At 44.2% G+C, this 20,365-nt stretch overlaps 1 protein-coding gene across 5 annotated transcripts in view; it reads right to left on the bottom strand.

Moving 5' to 3' along the window:
• ROR1 (receptor tyrosine kinase like orphan receptor 1) overlaps positions 1-20,365 on the bottom strand; it is a 146,855-nt gene that overhangs the window by 59,972 nt on the left and 66,518 nt on the right. For 2 of the 5 annotated variants that reach the window (XM_032696574.1, XM_032696578.1), the window contains exon 1: positions 5,380-5,467. The exons of the other annotated variants lie outside the window; for them this stretch is intronic. The gene's annotated coding sequence lies outside the window, so the exon portion shown is untranslated. Of the gene's footprint in view, positions 1-5,379; positions 5,468-20,365 lie in introns of those variants that run through there. 5 annotated transcript variants of the gene reach the window in all.

Genomic DNA, 20,365 nt, shown 5'->3' with positions numbered 1-20,365 from the left:
TAAAAGTTAACAGCCTGTACAATAGAACATCGACAGGAGCAGGGCAGGCTTGCCTTGTCGGGCTTTAACTGCTTTTGCAGCCTCATGGAAGGATAAACCACTGATGATTTTTTTATTAGCTCAACAAACAAGAGGCTCAGCATTTGGTGTAACTCTACTGCAGAACCACGGGGATTATGTTTCAAAGCCGTGGCAACTGCCTGCTCTAAGGAACTATTTTCAGCCTGGAAATGGATCCAGGTTCCCCCTGAAAGGGAAGGCAATCCAAATAAACACGCTGAGCACGGCACATCCACATGAAGTTCCAGTGGCCCCACTGTTCCCCCAGTAGCTGCAAATCCCAGCTGTGCCAAGGCTTTGCGTGGCTGCTCCTAATTCCTTGTTCTCCAGGCCAAAGGACTGCAGCAATATCAGGCTCAGCAGGTGATAAGAGCGACTCTGTGCCAAAGAAAGCCCAAGCACAGGGATTCTGCTGAGTTCAAATGCTCCCATACTCATTACAGGGAAAAATTTGCCTGGGGGTTCATTACCACCAGGCAGCTCTGAGAGCATCCAGACACACTTGAAATATTTTGTACAGACTATTTACAAGTCAAGGAAAACACAGTTTCCCCTTGAAAGCTTCTAAGCAAACATGACACCGGGAAATTGGGATGGGGGAATGTCCTGGAGAATTCTCCTTCGTTTCACACAGGCTGCTCCTCCAATTTTTCTCCACTCATCTGTAATGAGTTCCCAAACCACTCCTTGTGGTCAAGCCAAATTTTTGTGCTGTTTAGCTTTTCAAATTTCCTCAAGTTCATTCCCAGGTCCCTTCCTCACGCTGCCAGGAGCTACACCCTCTGTTCTGCCCCACTGACCATGGTGTCCAAGATTTCGTTTTACCAAAAAACCCAAAAATCTTCATGATACCAAAGGAGATGGTGAATGAAAGATGGAGACAGACCATGTTCAACTGCAGTTCTTATCTCTTGAGGGGTGGCTGCAGTTTTGGGAGGAGGGTTCCTGCCTAAGAGATACAGAACACTGGTACACAAAACCTAAATACTCCATCAGAGACAGGAGAAAAATGTTGGAAATAGTGTTTTTTTTTATTCTGGCAATTTCCTTATCATTTTCATGATTCTGGTCACATATCACAACCTAACATCTGCTTAGTTTAAATTAAAATACCAAAGTAACCAACTTACCCTGTGGCATTAAAAGACTAAAAACTTTCCACTATTTAAAACATGGATGTTTGAGGAATATTTGAACCTAATCCATATTTTAATGAGATACTCAGAAAATCCAGCAACAATTAATGATTTTGGATGTTATTTCAGGTTTGGTCATGTCTTTAATCCTCCTGAAACACAGTACTGCCAAGTTGTGTATTTTCTTACCCAAATTCCCAAACTGATTGACTCTGACAGGGGGGTTGTGTGCTGCTGTTATCCCTGTGTTTATGTAAGGCCAGGGATGGCAGATTAGAGCATTATAATAATCTTTGAAAAATTCAGCTATTAAAGACTCAGAAAGGGTGTAACAGAAGTAAGTAGGTTTAGATTAGAGATTAGGAAGAAATTCCCCCCTGTGAGGGTGGTGAGGCCCTGGCACAAGTTGCCCAGAGAAGCTGTGGCTGCCCCATCCCTGGAAGTGTCCAAGGCCAGGTTAGATGGGGCTTGGAGCAACCTGGGCTAGTGGAAGGTGTCCCTGCCTGTGGCAGGGAGTGGGACTGGATGAGTTTTAAGGTCCCTTCCTACCCAACCCATGATTTTATTATTTTTTTGTGGGTTACCTGATTTGATAATGACATTTGATTTCTTGAGCTCAGCCCAGCTCCCAGCAGCCAAACACAGAGAGCACAACCAGCAGACACAGGAAATCTCCTGGCAAGTCCAAGAGCAAAAGGATTGAGTTTCTCTCTCCCAGCAAGAGATCTCTCAGTGCCAATACTCCTCTGGAACAGGAACAACTCAGCCTGGAGGGACTGGGAAATTCAGGTCAGTCCTAAGCTTGTGAATGGGGCAAATCTCACTATTCTCACAGGAATCCAAACTGATAATCAGAAAATCCCAGACTGGTTTGGGCTGGGAGGGACTTAAAGCCCATCCAGTTCCAGTTCCACTCCCTGCCATGGGCAGGGATGGACACCTTCCACTAGACCAGGTTGCTCCAAGCCCCATCCAAACTGACCTTGGACACTTCTAGGGATGAGGAGTCTGCAATCTATCAAAAGTACTCTCAATTTATGACAAATGACCTGCAATAGGAGGCACACAAAAAGATGTGAATAAAGCAGGACTGGATTCCACAGAGAGGTATATTGTATATCCTGGTTATAATCCTGATCAAATTCCTCCTGCCACATCAGGGCCATGAGATGGTACAAAGGAACATCCTCTCAGAGCAAACTGAGACACACCGTAAGTACCAATTGTGCAAAAGTGCCTTTTTTCACCACATTTCTCAGCAAATCGGGTCCTTTTTGCAATGCCTGGGCTTGGAATGTGGAAGGTGGGAATTCCCAGAAGATGTGGTTCCCTCCAAACCACGGAGAAAATCGTGCCCTATGATTTTGGTTTCCTGGCATTACTGCCTTAGAGCTCTGGATGCATTTGATATGTACACAAACATATTCACAGAGACACCGCGTGCACACAGGCACAGAGGTCGGGTTGGGAAACAAAATCCTGCTCACCCAGGGTCACATCCCAAACATCTCGCCTGTGGGGAATTCTCAGTGTTCCCTGAGAAGCATTTCTTGTGGCCAGAAGCTCTGACTAACAAACTGCATTTCAATTGCATGGCTGACACAGACAAACAGATATTTTTACTAATCACATCTTTGTTGCTGCTCCTTCAAACTCAAATTAGTTAAAACCGAGGAGTTATTGCACCAAACTTCATCTACTTCTACCTGAACCCTTCAAAGACACGGTTAGCCTGAAGTTTTAGTCACCTGCACTGTCATATCCAAAGCAATAAATAGAATTGTTACTTATTGTTAGTGATGAGCAGAACCTCTGTTTTATCCCTTTCAGGCAGGAATTAATTATTAAACATATTTCTGCATCTGTGGGTAGTTTTATACTCATTCAAAGCTGGGCACAGGGATAGAATTGGGCACTAGTTTGTCTTGCTGTGGGGTGTGTGAATCCAAGAGATTAATTTGGAAATAAGTGACGTTAGGTGACAGAGCTCCTCTCTGGGCAAGGACCAGCTAAACCTGGGATAAACCAGGTAAAAATCCACAATACAGCAAGTATCCTGTGATACCTGGACATTTACACTTCCCAGTTTGATCTTACAAGAAAGAAACCAAATACATCTGAACATTTGATCTCAGAACCCGGTCTCTCCTCTAAGTGGATAAACACTGGAATCTGGGAGATCTCAGCATGTACGTATGGAAAGCAGCACAGGTGGGTTTACATTTCAAACAAATAAATACAAAAATACTGCAGAACACTTGGAAGGCGGCAGAAAACAGTGGAGTGGAATTTGTATCTCATGTGCTGGGTTGAGAAGAAAGTCCCAGCAGTACCAAGTGTCAGTGGTGATGGGAAAGAGCTAGGCTGGAGGGAGGGAGGAGATTCCCTACCCTGAGTGCTTAAACACAGAGCAAACCCCACAAACAGTAAGAGAAAATAGCAATATCCCCAGGAATGTATTTGATTTGAGTAGGAATTTCTCCTTAGCAATTAACTCTTAACAACAAATTAATATTTGCATGTCCCCTTGAAAGGACTGTCTGGTGACACCGGGATCAAACAGACATCGAGGAATGTGCTGAAATTTTAACTCTTTCAATCATCACTCAATGATGCTACTCCTTTATTCTCTGAACTACGAGTTAAACAGAGCAAACCCCAGGGAAAGTAGTGTGGTTTTTCAAGAGGCACTTGGTTTTGTTGGTGCTTCATTGAAGTCCCCCATGAAGCTGCTGCTGAATTAGGAAATGCTGAGCACTCCTGAGAGCTGCACAAGTGGAGCACAAGTGCCTTACAAAGCTATTAGCTCCCAACTGCTCTACAACTTACAAGCAATGAAAATAAAGAGAGCAAAGTAAAAGCAAAGAAAGGGGCAGAAATGTTTGAAAGCCCTTCTAACCCATCACACGCTGACAGCCTGCAGCTCCTTTCATCTGCACACAACCCACTGCAGCCATTTCATCAGGCTCCAGGTTTTAATTAAATGGAATGTTTATTTACACAATGCAGGAGAGGGGCAAAGCCCTGCTCTGCAGCCACCAGGGTCACCTTCCTGAGGTTTGTGGGCCTAAAGAGTTGGGAGTTTGGCAGATTGCAGACATAAAATAAAGCCAGGACTTACTGAATTGAGGGGCAGGCACTGATCTCTGCTCTGTGGGGACCAGGGACAGGACCCCAGGGAATGGCCTGAAGTTGTGTCAGGGCAGGTTTAGGTTGCATCTTAGAAAAAGGTTCTTCCCCCAGAGGGTGGTTGGGCACTGAACAGGCTCCCCAGGGCAGTGGTCACAGCACCAAGGCTGCCAGAGCTCAAGGAGCGTTTGGATGATCCTGTGAGGCACCTGGTGTGACTCTTGGGGATGGTCCTGTGCAGGGCTGAGGGTTGGACTCGATGGTCCTTGTGGGACCTTCCAGCTCAGCATATCCTGGGATTCTGTGATTCTGTGAACTGGAGCAGTGACCTGCTCTGGTGCTGTGGGCTCACGGCCCCGGGTCTTCGGCTGACTCTTGGTTTGGAGCTTTCCTGCCCATGAAGAACCTCCTGACATGAAGAACCTCTGCCTGACCAAAGAGACACAACCCAATTTCACAGAACCCAATCAGCAGAACCAGCAGCAGACACTGCCCCAGGGCATGAGCCAGAATGGCTCCAGAGGGTTGGATGAAACAGAATGAAATCCAAGCCCACGGTGTTTGCCGGTGGCACCTCGACAAACTGCAGGACCCTGTGGAGATTCTGAGCTCTCAGAAGCAGCTCAGCCACGCTGAAGGTTTTCCTCAATGCAAACACTGGGGAGAAGAATTCCAGAACTGTGAGATTTGCTTTGGCACAGGGCAAGGACACTGTGGCACCGGGGGTGTGTACTCAGCAACCCTAGAATCCCAGGATTTCTCCCTGTTGCATGCTTGGAGATCTAGTAAGAGCTCTCTGGCAGCTTAGAAAGCAGACAAATGGGAAAAGTGAAGAGCTTTGTTTGCACTGGGCTGTCAGTTAACACTGAGCAGCAGAGCTCAAGTTCCCTTTCCAAGGTGCTCTGCTCCATCCCAGCTATTATGTGAAAAATGACACAAGGTGCTGCTATTTCAGCACTAACTCAGCCCCTCAAGACCTTTATACACAAACATTTGTATTCCTCACAAGATGAACGTGGAAGGACAGGAATGAAGGAAATCTCAGACAACTCACCCAGACTTCCAGTTCCAGTGCACACACTCTTAGAGCTCCCACCACATCAGCAGCCCAAAAACATTCATCCACTTACAGATTGTGCTTTCATGACTTCAGATTCGGGGAACTACGTTTCAAAGTGCTGTTCTTCCCAAACACTGATGGCTGAACCTGGCTTTAAGGATATCCATAGTTACACCCAGGCTAAGGAAGGCACAGGGTTTGTCCAAAAGGGATTGGGATCAGTGCTTTAATTCCCCACTGAATGACTCCTTCACTCAGCTCTGACAGAAGAAATACATGGCATTACTGCAGAAAGAGAAGTGGAAATCTGGCATTCTTTGCTGTCCAGAATATAGAAGAGAAGGATGGGTTTAAAGAAGGAATTTCAAACCCAGGGAGCTGTTTAAGAGCAATTTGAAGGCTATTTCCTTATGCTTATCTTCATCCTAAACTAATAAGGTCCTTAAGGAAAACCAGACCGTGAACCAAGGGGTTTATATCTCTTCTCCATGTACTGGAGTAGAGTCAGCTGGTGGGACTGAGAGGGGAGATCTGCAACAAGAATCCATTAAGTCACATGTTCCCAAAAAACCCCTGACAGACAATTTTTTGTTGAAGGAGGTCAGGGGAAAAAAAAAGAGAAAGCTAATCCTTGAAAAATAATCTCCAAATAAACAGAGTAGCCTATGGAGAAAGGATGAACACACTGGAGGGAAACACCAGAGAATGATCCTTTCTTTAACAATAAGTGACCTTCCACCTTGATCCTCCCTTTACAAATCATTGACAGCAAATACCACCAGAAATAAAAGATTAAATGAAAATGGTACCCAGGAAATGAGACTGATCGTACAACCAATTCCTACCACAAGCTTTGGGAACATGTATTTTAAATCCTGGGAAGGCAGTTGGCATTTCCAGCTTACTTTCCTATTGCATATTTCTACACATTCAGAAACACAGTGAGTGATACAAAGAACAAGCATAAAAATGGTAGTTGCATGTAAATCACACCAAGAGAGGGGAAAAAAACCCCATAATTGCATGTAAATCATTCAAAGAGAGGGGAAAAAAACCAGCAGAAGCAGGTCCAAAAGGTTGAGTGATAATTGCAAATCTAAACAAGACTTAGTTAAAGATGAGAAGGAAAAAAAAACAACCTGCAAACCAGATTATTCAAGTTTTGTGCCAAATGCCTCACTTTCAAACTTAATCAGCACTGACTGCTCAAAGCCCTGTGTTGCCAACGCCAAGCCAGCCCCAGAGATATCTGGCACCCTCATTCCCCAGCAAAGATGATTTATAACTCTGCTTGGTAACACTGCACCCTTGGAGCAGGGGGGATTTGGAACCCCTTCCTAATGAGCTTATTTGGGGGATGAAATTCTCCTGATGCTGGCTGGCAAAAGTTGAAACTGAAAATCCTTCAAGGTATTCAAGTTTTCAAAGATTTACTGGGAACATAATAGCAAATATGGTCAGAATCAGGAGCCAAAGCCTTTTTTTCCAGCCTAGAGAGGGTAAGTAGTGTGTTGTTCCTTACATCTGGAACAGTAGTAATCTATTCCTTAAGCCTGAGCAATCAAATTACTCTAATTTTCTGTTGTCTTGGCTTGAATAAATATTTTCAAGACAAGTTATGTTAAAAATATGCACAGGCTGACTGTGCAGTTAAATGTGCTTAACATCTGTGCTGCAGTTCAGTGGGGCAAGATGGAAAGGTATCCCAATGGAAAAGGACTGCTAAAAAATCACCCTGCTTCCATTTGAATTAATAAAAGACTAAAGAATAACTATTGTAAAAAATAACATAAAAAGAAGGAGGAAATTTAAATTAAAGATATAGAAATATGCATCTAGAAATAGAATATATAGAACTATATATAGAGGGAATATATATGGAAATTAGGGGAAAATTAGGGAAAAATTAGAATTAAAGGGAGGCTGGAATTCCTGTGGAATAAATCTCCAAGGGGTGATGGACTGTAAGAAACTTTCCATCATTTCATGGGATCCAGAGCTGCCCTGGTTAAGCTGAGTAGGCAACCGGGGGGAAAAAAAGCAAGTGTGAAAAATTTTAGGGGTTTTCTGTCTCTGTAATCCCCTCCCAGCACTTGCAAGGCTCATTCACCACGTGTGCAAGTGATTTCAATTGCAGTTTGTACGGAAAAAATGGGAAAATGGGACTTTCTCATTTCGCGACCAAGTACTGAAAACTTCTGAAATGCTGAGTGAAAAAAACAGGGGGAATTATTATAATTCTTACTAAATTATAATTAATCCTGGTCAGAATTACAAGGCAAATGCTCCGAATTTCACATTAAAATGGGAAAGCACATCCTGCCTGCGGAGCGACCCCGAGCACCTCCAGGCACAGTGGAAAGGGGGAAAACTGGCTCAAATTTCGGCTTCAAGTCCCATGTGCTTCTCATTTTCCCCCTCTGCATCAGTGACAAGCATTTCTTAAACTGCACCAGCACTTCCAGTTTGCAACAGGTCACCTAAAAAAGAAGTTATTTTCCATTTACAAGGCCCCACTTATATTCCACCCAACGGAAGGAAGCAAATGAAGGCACTTAACTCTTTTTCACTAAAGTAGTTTTTCCTTCCCAGTACTTTTCCCTCCAATATGAGGACAGGGGGAGCAGATCTGGGATGAAGATCTTTTTCATGAAATAGTCTTGTGCCATTTACCATTTGAAGAAATAAAGACTTGGCGTGGTTTTCCCTTAATGGCAATGTCTGGAGGAGTGGGAAGCTCGGGGTTTAAATGAAGATGTGCACATCTGTAGGTATTTATTCCTGCTGGTCAGGTTTAAAAAAATAAAGACTTACTGCTCTTTCTCCATCTTAAAATCTTCAAATTGATTTAAAATTATGACATTTTGAAAGCCAATGCTCTCTTTTGCCCTCCAAGTCAGATGTTTGCACTTTCATCATAATTTCAAGCTCCTTCCTACAAACACAAACCACTTTCTGGACCAGCATTTCAGCAAAATATCAGGAAACCCAAAATAACCCTGATCCTTCTCATCCCCCTCTTTGCCTCTGTACAGATCCATGTTGTGGTGCCTCAAAGCTGAGCTGGGGCAGAGGGAGGGGAGGGGATGAGGAAACCCAAGAGCTGCACAGCTTTGGATGTGCTTTGAAGGGAGAATTATGTCTGTTGAGATAGAGCCTAATTGATGTTGAAAATGCATGTGCACTAATAAATTAATATCACAGCAAACTGGAATTACAGGATTTATGGGGATGCAATTTGGTAAACAGAGTTGAAGTACAGACGATCTGGGAGGATAAGAAATACAGAAGCTTGGTTTGCTTCCAACTGAGGAGATTAATGTCAATATTTAAGAAGGGCTCAATTCGCTCACATAGGAAAGGGGAAAAAAATCAGCCATCTGAACCAAAATATTGGATTAGCCCAGTGTTGGAGGATTATCCAAATACAGGAAAATGTCACCCCACTGCTCTTTATGTGTTTCAATCCATCAGATCCCTGCCATGGGCACTATCCCAGGCTGCTCCACCCTGGCCTTGAACACTTCCAGGGATGGAAGATCTGGAGGCGAGGAATAGCAGCCCTACCCCAATCTTATGCACTCCCTGAAGCACAGATGAAGCAGAAGGTCTTCCACCCTGAAGGTGAGAAGACCTGTCCTTTCCCTCCTCCAGCTGGAAGATACCTATCCCAAAAAAACTTTCCAGAGCCTTTTATCAGTCACCAAAGTCCCTTTTGATGCTCTTTCTCCCAAAAAACAGACTCTCTTGGGCCACTCAGATCAATAAAACACATTTTACTGTGGAAGGAGCAATGCAGAATAGTTGAAGTGTATCCATCCTTGTAGCTCCTTAGAAACACTCTGAGGGGTCAAAGGTTGAAGGCCAGTCCTTTGAAGAATCCCATATTGCTGAACTTTTAAAGGAATCTTAACAGGAATGTTAATTACATGGAGTGGCGCATGACACACTCTTAATGTGCTGTGTACCCAGGCAAACTTCAACAAAAAAGCCTCAAATCCATTTTTCCTGAATGTATTGCAGGGCCCAGTTAGTGCTTAAGCACATCAGTAACTTTAATAAGGTTGAAGTTTGTGCTTAAATGCTCTACTGTAAGAGGGTTCAGACCATAAAGGGACTAGAACCAGAAAATCCCAGCCCAAAATGCCAAAGATATCAGGTGACCCTGAGTCTCCGATCTCTAAGGGAAGAATTGCTGTGAATTGCTGCCCTTATTTATCTGTTTTATGAGCATCTCACAGCGTATTTGTTATGAAAATACTATGGGAATTGAAAATATTAATATACAGCCCTTCCTATTTGATAAAAACATACTACTCATCCATCAAAATAATGGTGGAATAATAGTGGAAGGTGTCCCTGCCCATGGCAGGGGGTTGGAATGAATGATCTTTAAGGTCCTCTCCAACCCAAACCACTCCAGGATTCTACAATTGTTGGTGAGAAGAGGCAAAATTCAGCATCAGCCCTTGGAAGCACACTGCAGTTGGAGCCCACCGAGTGATTACTGGCAAAAGACAGGATTTACTTTGTGTATCATTAAACTCTGACATTAATACTTTCTGGGTTTCCCCACGCACTGAAATTTTTGATGTGTGAATCCAAGGGTGCTGTTCATGGACCTCCTCTGCTGTGCCACAAATGGTGAGGGCCTCGCTTCCAAAATTCTTCATATTTACAAGTGGGAGTTATTTCTAGAGTCTTGTTTATGTAAAAAAATATTGATTATAGAAGACCTTCACACAGTTTGTCCAAAAAGTTCCTGTTTAAATTCCTTTTCCATTAACAATGCAAATACTGACCATGTTTTCTTTTTTTGGAGGAAGAAACCATGTGTATCTAAGAATGTAATTAATATATCACCCCCTTGGAAAGGCTCAAAGTTTCCTCAAGGTGCATCAGTAAAAGCAGACAAAACATCCTGCAGTTATTTTTCCAGAAGATGGCTGGAAATTCCCGTTGTAGTAAATCCCAACTGCCAGTGCAGTCATGTTCATCCTCCTTTTCTAGTGAAGCCAACATGGAAACTTGGAAGACCTTTTGCTGGACAGTCCTTGCTCCAGCTGCTCCCTCCCCAAGCTTGGAACGGAGGGATTATCAGAATGTGTCCAGTGAATTAATGGAATGATGGCGCCAGCAAAAAGAGTGTCTACAGCTGAAAAATAACTTGGAAAAATCGGAGGGAAACAGCCGCAAATGTGTTGTAATACATGATTTCACAGGGAAAGCCTTGCTGTGGGCTGGACTTCACTGGACACTGTAGATTCTCACTTTGTTCCAGACCTTTTGGTTGTAAATGCTGCTGGTGGGATGTTGGTTCCCTGTGAACATCAGGGAAACGTGGAAATCTGGGATTTCCTCCCAGATGCCAGAGCAGCCCCTTCCAGCAGCACAGAGCGAGGCAGCACAGATGGAAAAACCTTTTGTGGACTCAAAAGAGGCTCCCAATGAAACCACAGCTCTTAAAGTGGGAGAAGGTTGATGTGGGGCCCCTCCCAGTACTGCGTTGGCTCATCCTTGGGAGGTGGAAAATGCCCCTGCTGAGGACATGGGGTATGACTCCCTATGGACACCAGGTCTGTATCCACGTGGGAAAAAGGAATATTTAGATTCCTACTTCCCACCGTGTGAACACACAGGATTATAACAATCTGTCACAATTTATCCCACAATTCCTGCAATTCTGTTACTCTTCCCTTCCATATCACTTCATCACAATGTTCAAATTCACAGGCTCATCAGTTTTCCAACAAGATTCCACCAATTCTATTTCTGCTACCCCAGCAGTCAGTGAAGTCCTTGGAACTGCACCACTGTCAAATTTATAATTAGAAACATTTTAATTGCTGTCTCTCATGCAGAGAAAGATAACTTATCTCCCTTCAAAATAAACAAATCCAAATGGAAAGAATTCATTCACAATTAAATCATTCTCTCCAGAAAACCTACAAGCAAGATGGATGATACAGGGGAGAGATAAGAGCATTAGAAATATAATTTTAAAATTGTCTTAAGGGGGAAAGTTTACACCCACTTGAGTTAAATGATATCTGTATCAGTTACCGAAAATTAGCTCAGTCACAATTAAACAAAAATATTAGCAAAATAAAACTATAAATGTAAAATGAATAGGCAGCATCTTTCAAAGTGGTGGTGTGTTTCAAAGTGCAGAAAAGCTTAAGAAAGGTGGAATAGTTAAAGAAATTCGGAAGGTTTTAAAGTGGAGTTTAAATATTGTCCAAGTAGGTTCAAGAAAAAATTTTTAAAGGCTTTCCACGCGCTGTGGACCAGTGTCTTCAAGTGTGAATTAAAATAAAGTATTCCAGGATGAGATGATGCAGACAATGAGAAACATCCAGGAAGTGAAGGAACCTGGGTGAGGGCAGGAACCCACGGGACAGCCTCTGATAAACTGAGCTGTGGGAGCTAGTTCTGATAAAGCCCCGACTCCAGCTTTAATCAAAACCTTGAGAAGTCATACCCAGCACCAACAAAATGTGGTTCAGGGCTCTGTTCCCTCATCTATCAGCACAACTTGATTCCAGGGAATAATCCTTGGGATGGGAACTCAGATCTCAGCAAACATCCAAGGCGCCTGTTCTCCTGGTATTCCAGCACTGCTGGAAACAGGAATTACTGTCCTCCAGCAGACCAAAGAGAGCTTAATCCTGAAAGATCCACAGTCCAAATTCCAGCCCAAAAGCATCTGATATGCTTGGATAGGCTTTCCATAAGCAGCTGAACTCTGAGTGTTGGCATGAGCTCCCCCTGAGCCGTTTGAAGTCTGCCCCACTGGATCACTGATGTGCATCCGCCTCGGAGCAGACACAGCTCATCCAGCAGCTCATCCAGCTGTTCACAGCCCTGGCACTGCCTCTGGAACAGCTCACAGGTTTTCCTACTAAAAGTGAATGAGCACCTTCAGAACTCCAAGGGCATCAATAGCCCAATGTTCCAACTTCTATAGCAGTGGAGGAAGCCTAGCATGTCCCAGCACAGGCAGTGTCCTTCATTACTGAAAGAGGGCAGGGTTAGGTGGGATATTGGGAAGGAATCCTTGGCTAAGAGGGTGGTGAGGCCCTGGCACAGGTTGCCCAGAGAAGCTGTGGCTGCCCCATCCCTGGAAGTGTCCAAGGCCAGGCTGGACGGGGCTTGGAGCAACTTGGGCTAGTGGAAGGTGTCCCTGCCCATGGCAGGGGGTGGAATGGGATGAGCTTTAAGGTCCCTCCCAACCCAAACCATTCCAGGATTTCATGGTTACCATGCCACCTCTCCCCATTGTACAATCCCAGCACAAGGCCAGGGATGACCCTATTTGCTCCCAGCACTGCAACCCAGTTCGATAGAACACGAAAACTTTGCTCCAAGGAGTCACAGAACTGAGCACTGGATCCAATGGGACACAAGGGAACAAGATCCAAAGGCTCCTGAGCCACCAAGCACTGACTGCAGTGAATGGTTTGGGTAAGAGACAAAGAGAGTCACAACTGTTCCCCTGGCACATGTGACAGTCCCAACTCCCCTTCCTCAAGTTCACTAAAGCATGAGAGACCTGAAATTCAAGAGAACACTTATCCATGAAAAATCACAAGGAATCTTCTTTTCCTGCTACCAAAAGCAAAAAAAATCCCAAATTATAAAAGACAAACACAAGGACACCCACTGTTGCTGTGGGCATTGATTCAGGGATGTCCCATTTTTCAGGAGAGCTGGAATATGAATTACGTTTATTAAATGTCATGGTAAAGTGCTCAGGCACTGATGCACAGCCTATTAGTAGCTTTAGGATTCCAGTGTTTTGGTGGGAATGCTTCAAAACTGAAGTATGTTTTCTTTGGCTGAAGCCCCACCATTAGATGCAGTTTCTCCTGACATTTTCAGAATTGGTTTATGACTGTTTCCATGGAGGTCAAAAAGGAAATTACTGTTCCAGGAATGCTTAGATAGCATCCATGGCAGCACAAAAGCCTGAGTTATATGGCTGTACTCTGGCCAGTGTGATGGTGTGATGATTAACAAGTTGTGCTGCTATGAGGGCCCTGAGCTGGGAATGCTGCTGGGAATATGCTTCCCAAGCTCAACACTGAGACTGATCCAGGATCTTCCAGGTCATACATTTCCCTGCATGTCCAATTATCAAATTTTCTTCCTATACATTTCATCAGCCACAATTATTATTTGTATTGTCTCCCTACCAACAGCCAGACAGCAGAGAGATCAAACAAAGAACCCCACTCCTTTTTATTTCATTTTAAAGAAAGTGACTCTGCTTAAGACTTCCCTAAGAATGGTGATTGTAAATTTATTACCTTCACTTGCTCTGAGGAAGCTGTTAAAGGCATCAGGAAGCAGCCAGATAACCAAGGCCATAAAATACTTTAGAAATTAATGAATGAAAGATGGGCTGAAGCCACAAAGTGAGGGTCTGGTTCTGGTTTTTGAACTTGTGCAGAGTTCACAGATGCTCATGAGCAGGGCTTTTATTCCAGGGAGTAAAGCACCAGTGCTCAAGTTTAGAGCAGAATCAAACTTTTTTCCAAAGTTCAGAGTTATCCCAAATCCTTGTGTTTTGTTCTGATACATGATTCAGAAATCCTGTGAGCTGGGAACTGCCACAGCTGGCTTTTGTCAGGCATTTCCTGAGACAAGGCTCGAGAAATATCCCTGTTGCTGCTCCCACCAGGAATTGCTGGCTGGAGGGACCACGCTGAGAAGGAATAAGATTCCTCCCTGCTTAATAGAATCCATGATCTGAATGGATAAAACACAGAAGGGGAAGGGATGGAGCAGTGCTCAAGCAAAATGACGGACCTAAAAGCACTGCCCACCAATCACCCCTCCTGACCTGAGCTCTCCCAGGGCGCAGGGGGAGGCTGAGCACTCCCCTTCCTCAAAAACTGAAGGGAATTTGAAGTTTTACCCAAGTTCTGCTGAAATCAGAGGATTCTCTACTAATTTCAGAGAACTAGAGAATCCCAGACTGGTTTGGGTTGGAAGAGACCTTAAAGCTCATCCTGTTCTACCCCCTGCCATGGGAAGGGACACCTTTCACTAGCCTAAGTTGCTCCAAGTCCCGTCCAACCTGGCCTTGGACACTTCCAGGGATGGGGCAGCCACAGCTCCTCTGGGCAACAGTTTAAATAGATTCCCTGAGACTGAAATTGAAATTTTGCAAGCTGGTGCCTCTCTCAACACCTTTTGTTTGGGCAGGGAGAAATGTTTCTGTCTGTGCCTATCTGATCCCTCAGAAAGAAAAATACCCCGGAGGGAAGGCTGGTGGATGGAAGGGCTCAGGGACACCCCACCCACACAAGGTGTTCAGTACATCACACCTTCCACCCATTAGCACCTGCTGAAGCTGCATTCTGTCCTTCAAAGTTAAAATCCACTTTTTAGGATATCCCTCTTTTTCTTCCCTCCACAGTAGCACAATGAGACCAGTCACAGCTGCTTGAGACTCGCCACTCCTTTTCCTTGCACAGTTCCCTTGTCTCTAGCTGGGAAAGGATCCACTCCAGAGCCTCCCAGTTTCTCCCCAGCACAGCCTGTGGTATCAGTAGACAAAGTCTTGGACCACCCACAGCCCCAAATGGCCACTAAGGCAGCGTCTTACTTGGAAAAAATAATGTTAGAGAACTATTTGATGTATTTTTAGCTTCTTTTAATGCACTTTAGCAGCTGGAAACAAGGTGGGAAGCCAGAATTGTGAGCCAAGATGCAAAGGCATAGGAGTTTTTCCATGGATTTTGACTGGCTTGGAATCAGGATAGCTCTGTCCAAGCTGCCTCCCATACACAGCTCAGAGATACTCAAACTCTTTTCTGGGATTCTATTCATTATTTCCTTCACATTTCATATATAAGCTTCAAAGAAGTACACACAACAAACATTCTAGGAAATGAAGATTTATGGGGGGAAAAACCTGTAGAATAATAAATCTTCCCCTGAAATGTGCCCAGCAGAGGAGAGAGATGAGAAGAATTATTTTCACACTTTACAGTGCTCAGAGCTATAACTTTATTTATAGCATCTGTTTTAACTGAGGGTGTCCCAGAGAGGGAAAAGGGCAGCTCAGCTCCAACTTTAGGTGACAGGTCAGGCTTTCAAAGTACCTTCTGAGGCTTCTTTGAATAAAATTAAATACCAGACTCCAATTTGACCTTCTGTACACTTTAAGCATAATTACAGAGATAAAGGACTTTTCATTAAATCACTGATCTTTGGGGTACAAATTTGGGAAAGAACTACCATGGCAAGGGGTTGGAATGGGATGAGCCTTTAAGGTCCCTCCCAACCCAAACCATTCCATGATTCCATGAGAGTTCAAAAAGTACATGATGGGCTTTCTGTAATTATTCAGATTTGTTTGCTTAATGGCCCTATTAATGCAAGGCATCCTTAGGAATTCCATTGGTCATTATTTCAAGTGCTTCCCAGATTTGCAGCAATGGCACAGCCAAAGTAGAATCCCAGTGTTAACCCAAGCCATGCGCAAAACTTCCAGAAAAGTGGTATCATCATTTTTTTTAATAGTCAAGTATTACTAAAATTCCTGAGGCCATTCATTCCCACCCTAAAAGAGCTTTCCAGGCTGCCCACACCAGTGGGCAATAATTCACATTTAGGGAAAAAACCCCCTCTCCTTAACTAAGGAGGATGTTTATTTTTCTACCTGAAAAAAACTTGCTGTGAGACCCAAATCAAGTAGTCAAACGTTTTAGCAAAAGTTGTTACAATAAACCACCTTTTCAGGTAATTCTGGTACGTGGCAAAAGCCATTCTAACCCTCTAACAATGAGCTTTCTGCAGCACATACTCTGGAAATAACTGTCCATTCTCCTGACAACCTTCTTCCTGGATTTTTTTGCCTTAAACCCCGTGAATGAAGGATTACCAGGATTTATGTAGCTATTTAATACCTTCAGGAAAGAAAAAGCACACAGTACAGGAGGAGAAACAACAGGTAGAGAATGGATCGATCATAATTTAAGTTAAACTTGCCAATAAATTTCTCCTAACATTGACTGATAAATATTGAGACTATTTGAACTTGTTTCCTGGATTGGGAAAACTATCCTGCAGCTGCTTCCTCTGGCTGCTCCAAAATGCTGGATTTTAGGGAGCAAAGCCACACCACAGAGGGACTCAAGTCAAAAAGAAGGACAAGTCAGAGTAATTAATAACAATCCATCCCTTTCTCGCCGAGAATTGTTTTGATTTGGGTTTTGAGAAGTCTGAGTTAAATGCCACTTGTCTTGCAGGCTGTTCATGTCAAAATGATCTGGCCCGGATAGTTTTAAAAATATATTTATGTAATTTTAAAAATTCAATTTTTAAATATCTTGCTGAGTCAACGAGAACTGAAAAAATTAAGATGTTTCACTGAGACTTCAGGATTGAATCCAGAGTGTTATTTCCCCAAGAAGTGCCCCAAACACTGAATGCTCCTTCATCTCCTGGCTTAAGTTCCCTTTTTTTTTCAGATTAATGGGATGCCATAACACACGTCCAAAGGAAATGGCCACTTTCCCTTCTCCTGATTATCATGTCCTGATGTGCCCACCAGGAACATCAGGACATGATAATCCACCTCTGCACTGCTGCTTTTCCCTCCTGTGCCTTATCCAAATGAGGAGGGGTTAAGCAGCTCCAATCTTCCTTGTCTTCTCTGCCAGCAGGAATTAGGAAGCCCCTGTGACCCGGAGAGCTGGAGCCTCAGGGAACAGTGGGGTCAGTGTGCCCAGCAGCAGCCCCACTGATAACAAGGCTGGTTTTGTCAGGATCCCAGCACAGCAGCTCCTTCCACGCATGAGGGGAGAGGGACGAGCACACACAACGTCATTTGCTGCAAAATGTAATGAGGAGATGATGAAGGCTGAGCCAGTGAAAGGCAGGGCCTGCCCTCCTCAGCCCAGGGAATGTGACAGAGAGTAGGGCACGGCTGGCTTGGGAAGGGAAGGGAAGCAGCTTCCCTGGCATATGGATGAGGAAGAAGAGGCATTTGAAAGCACAGGGAGAAAATGCAGCTGAATTTCTTTTTCCTGTACTGCTCAAAGGAGCCCTGTTGAACTCCTTCTGGGCTGGCTCTGGGTTGGGTGTGTGTTCCCCAGTGAGCAGAAGGGCTCTGTGAGTAAATCCCTGTGGGTTAATATAAATGGGTGGATAAAGGAAAGAAATTCTGTGGCAGAACCCTGAGCTCAGCCTTTACAGCCACCACAGGGTCTACATGGCAAAAAGCACTTTTTAAATGCTCCAGATGTGAAATTCCAATTCAACTTCAATTCCACTTCAATTCGCAGTGGATGGCATAAGGTATAAATCCCTAGGGAAGCAGGTTTCCCTGGCTCATGTGCTCATACTGGGTTCTATTTCACATTGCTCATGCTGCACAATTTTGGGGGAAGGGAATAGTTAAACCTGGTCAGAAACTACAAGGGAAGAGCAGTGTGCATTCCCTGGATCCAGCTGAGACCCAGCAAGAGATGGGGAATGCTGGCTCCAAAGGAGGCCAGAGAGCACTGGTGTCCTTATCACAGATACCTGCTGGTGGCAGGGATGATTCCTGGAGAGCTGGAGCACAGCAGGGGCCAGGGAGGGGGGGGTTTGGTTTTCACAAAGCCTGTTCATCCAATCCCATTAATTCCAGGGCTGTCTGTCAGCTCAGGAGCAAACCTCCATGTGACAACTCTTCTGTTCAGCTTTTGATATGCTTTTACGTAGAATAGATGTTTATACACTTGTCCTGCCTAACAGTAAAGAGAGGAATGATGGAAAATGTGCCTCCAAGTGTTGTCTGTGCATGGAAACGGCACAGAGACATATAATGAGCAAACACTGTGATCAAAGCACACAGGACAGGGATCCTGGTTTCATTTCCCTACAATGAACACGCTGTTCCACAAAAAAATGGGGAAGGAATGGAGCACATGTCCTGCTTCCTTCCTGCTGCCTTTGGAGGAGCTGTGGTGTAGGTGCTGACTTTTGATGTCCCAAGGGTTCCAGCAGCCTTTGATCTGCAGGACCCCCCCACCATCACATGGGTTTGGATGCTCCACAGTTTGACTCCCACCTTTTTGCTGGCTAAAGAGCTCATCTGCTTTTGAATGGCAGTTCTGAGGCTGAAGCCACTCCACCTTCAGATGAAAATATGTGATTTTTAACCTAAACCCAACAAATCAGCTGGCACTGGCACAGGCATTGTGTTGATCCTTCGGTGCTGGGAAGGAAGAGGTTAAATCACCCTCCATTTTAACAAAAATATATTTTAACTAAATCCAACGCTTAGTTAACATTAAAAAAAAAAGAAACAGGCCTGCTGTGCTCTAATAAATTTTTCGTTGGCTCCCTTCTCTTTCAATCTTGGGGAGGGGGAAGAGAGAGAAAGAGGGACAGAGATTAATTCTTTGTGAAGGCTGACTGCCCTTCCAGTTGTCAGAAAGCCTGGAAGAAGTCTGAGCCTGCTGTCCTGACACAACCAGGGATGTAGGTCAGACCCTCAGGCTCTCCCAGCCCATCAGCCATACATGACACACAATGTCAGAATCCCATTTAACACCTTATAAAAAGCCCCAAAATTGTGACATGGCCAGACCTGGCCAGAAGAACACTTTTTATTTTGTTTAATCAACAATTGCTGGGTTAACCTGGCAACAAGCATGAAGTTAAATAGCGCTGAGACTTCAGTGGACCAGTCTGAGTCTAACTCTCCCCTCTATGCTGGGCAATCACATTCACATTTCCATTTACTCCTGCCTCTTACCTATCCAACATTATTCCCTACTGCACCCTGAAAAGTTTATTCCATGTTACTGCAGCTGACCCAAGCACAGAGTTCCCACCACCTACTTTCATAGTTAATCCTGGAGGCTACAAAATCCTGCACTAAGGATTTCATTCCTGACTCTTGCTCTGTATTTTCCACTTCTCAGTTTCACCCATCATTCCCTTGGACTCTGTTAAAACAGTTCCTCTCTTCCCTTGGTTTTCCCCTTTACTATCCAACACCACCCACTTCAAGGGAGTCAGCAGTTCCCACAGAGCTGTTTGCCATTCCAGACTTGGAGGGGAGAACGTGGCATCTGCAATGACACTGTGTGGTAACTATTAGCAAAGGCTGGAGCACAATAATTACAAATATACTGTGAGATAATGCAGCCCTTCCCTCTCTCTGAGCCCTTGCTGCCTGTGCTTGAGGCTGAGTGAGAGGTGTTGATTTTGGGGCTTTGCTTCATTCAAATGAGTTTCTCAGACCTTCCAGGCAGTTTGGAGAAGTCTTTTAAATGATTTTAAGGAAAAACAGGAAAAATGTGTTTTCTGCAATCAATTTCAGGGTATTTTACATATAGAATCCCAGAATATGCTAAGTTGGAAGGGACCCACAAGGATCATCCAGTCCAACTCTCAGCCCTGCACAGGAGCATCCCCAAGAGTCACATCAGGTGTCCCAGAGGATCATCCAAACCCTCCTTGAGCTCTGGCAGCCTTGGTGCTGTGACCACTGCCCTGGGGAGCCTGTTCAGTGCCCAACCACTCTGGGGGAAGAACCTTTTCCTGAGATCCAACCTAACCCTCCCTGACACAGCTCCAACCATTCCCTGAGGTTTGTTTATTGTTTATATGTATCACTTTATTTACAGTTTATATTTATTTATAGCACGGTATCAACCCAAGGCATGATGTGAAGCATGAGAGCATGATGGGAATATATATAGCTGATGTTTATTTATAGTTTATATGTATCACTTTTAGGCATTTCTAAAGGCATTAGTAAGACTACAGTATAATCTCAATTTTCTTTCCCTCTTCTGTAATTTAGTTTAGAAATGTTGGTGCCCTCCTATACAGACCTCTGTGCTCATCACCTACCTGCTAATCTGAGTCTCAAATCAAGGCCTGAGACCTCACCATAAAGCTGCATTTTAAGATCCTGTTATGTATTTCAGGAGGGGAAAAAATAACATTAAACTGGTTGGAATCCGAA

The sequence above is a fragment of the Chiroxiphia lanceolata genome, chromosome 9 (assembly GCF_009829145.1).
Source record: "Chiroxiphia lanceolata isolate bChiLan1 chromosome 9, bChiLan1.pri, whole genome shotgun sequence".
Lineage (NCBI taxonomy): Eukaryota > Metazoa > Chordata > Aves > Passeriformes > Pipridae > Chiroxiphia > Chiroxiphia lanceolata.
The sequence above is the reverse complement of the archived record's forward strand: the minus strand, read 5'-3'. Positions and strand labels throughout refer to the sequence as shown.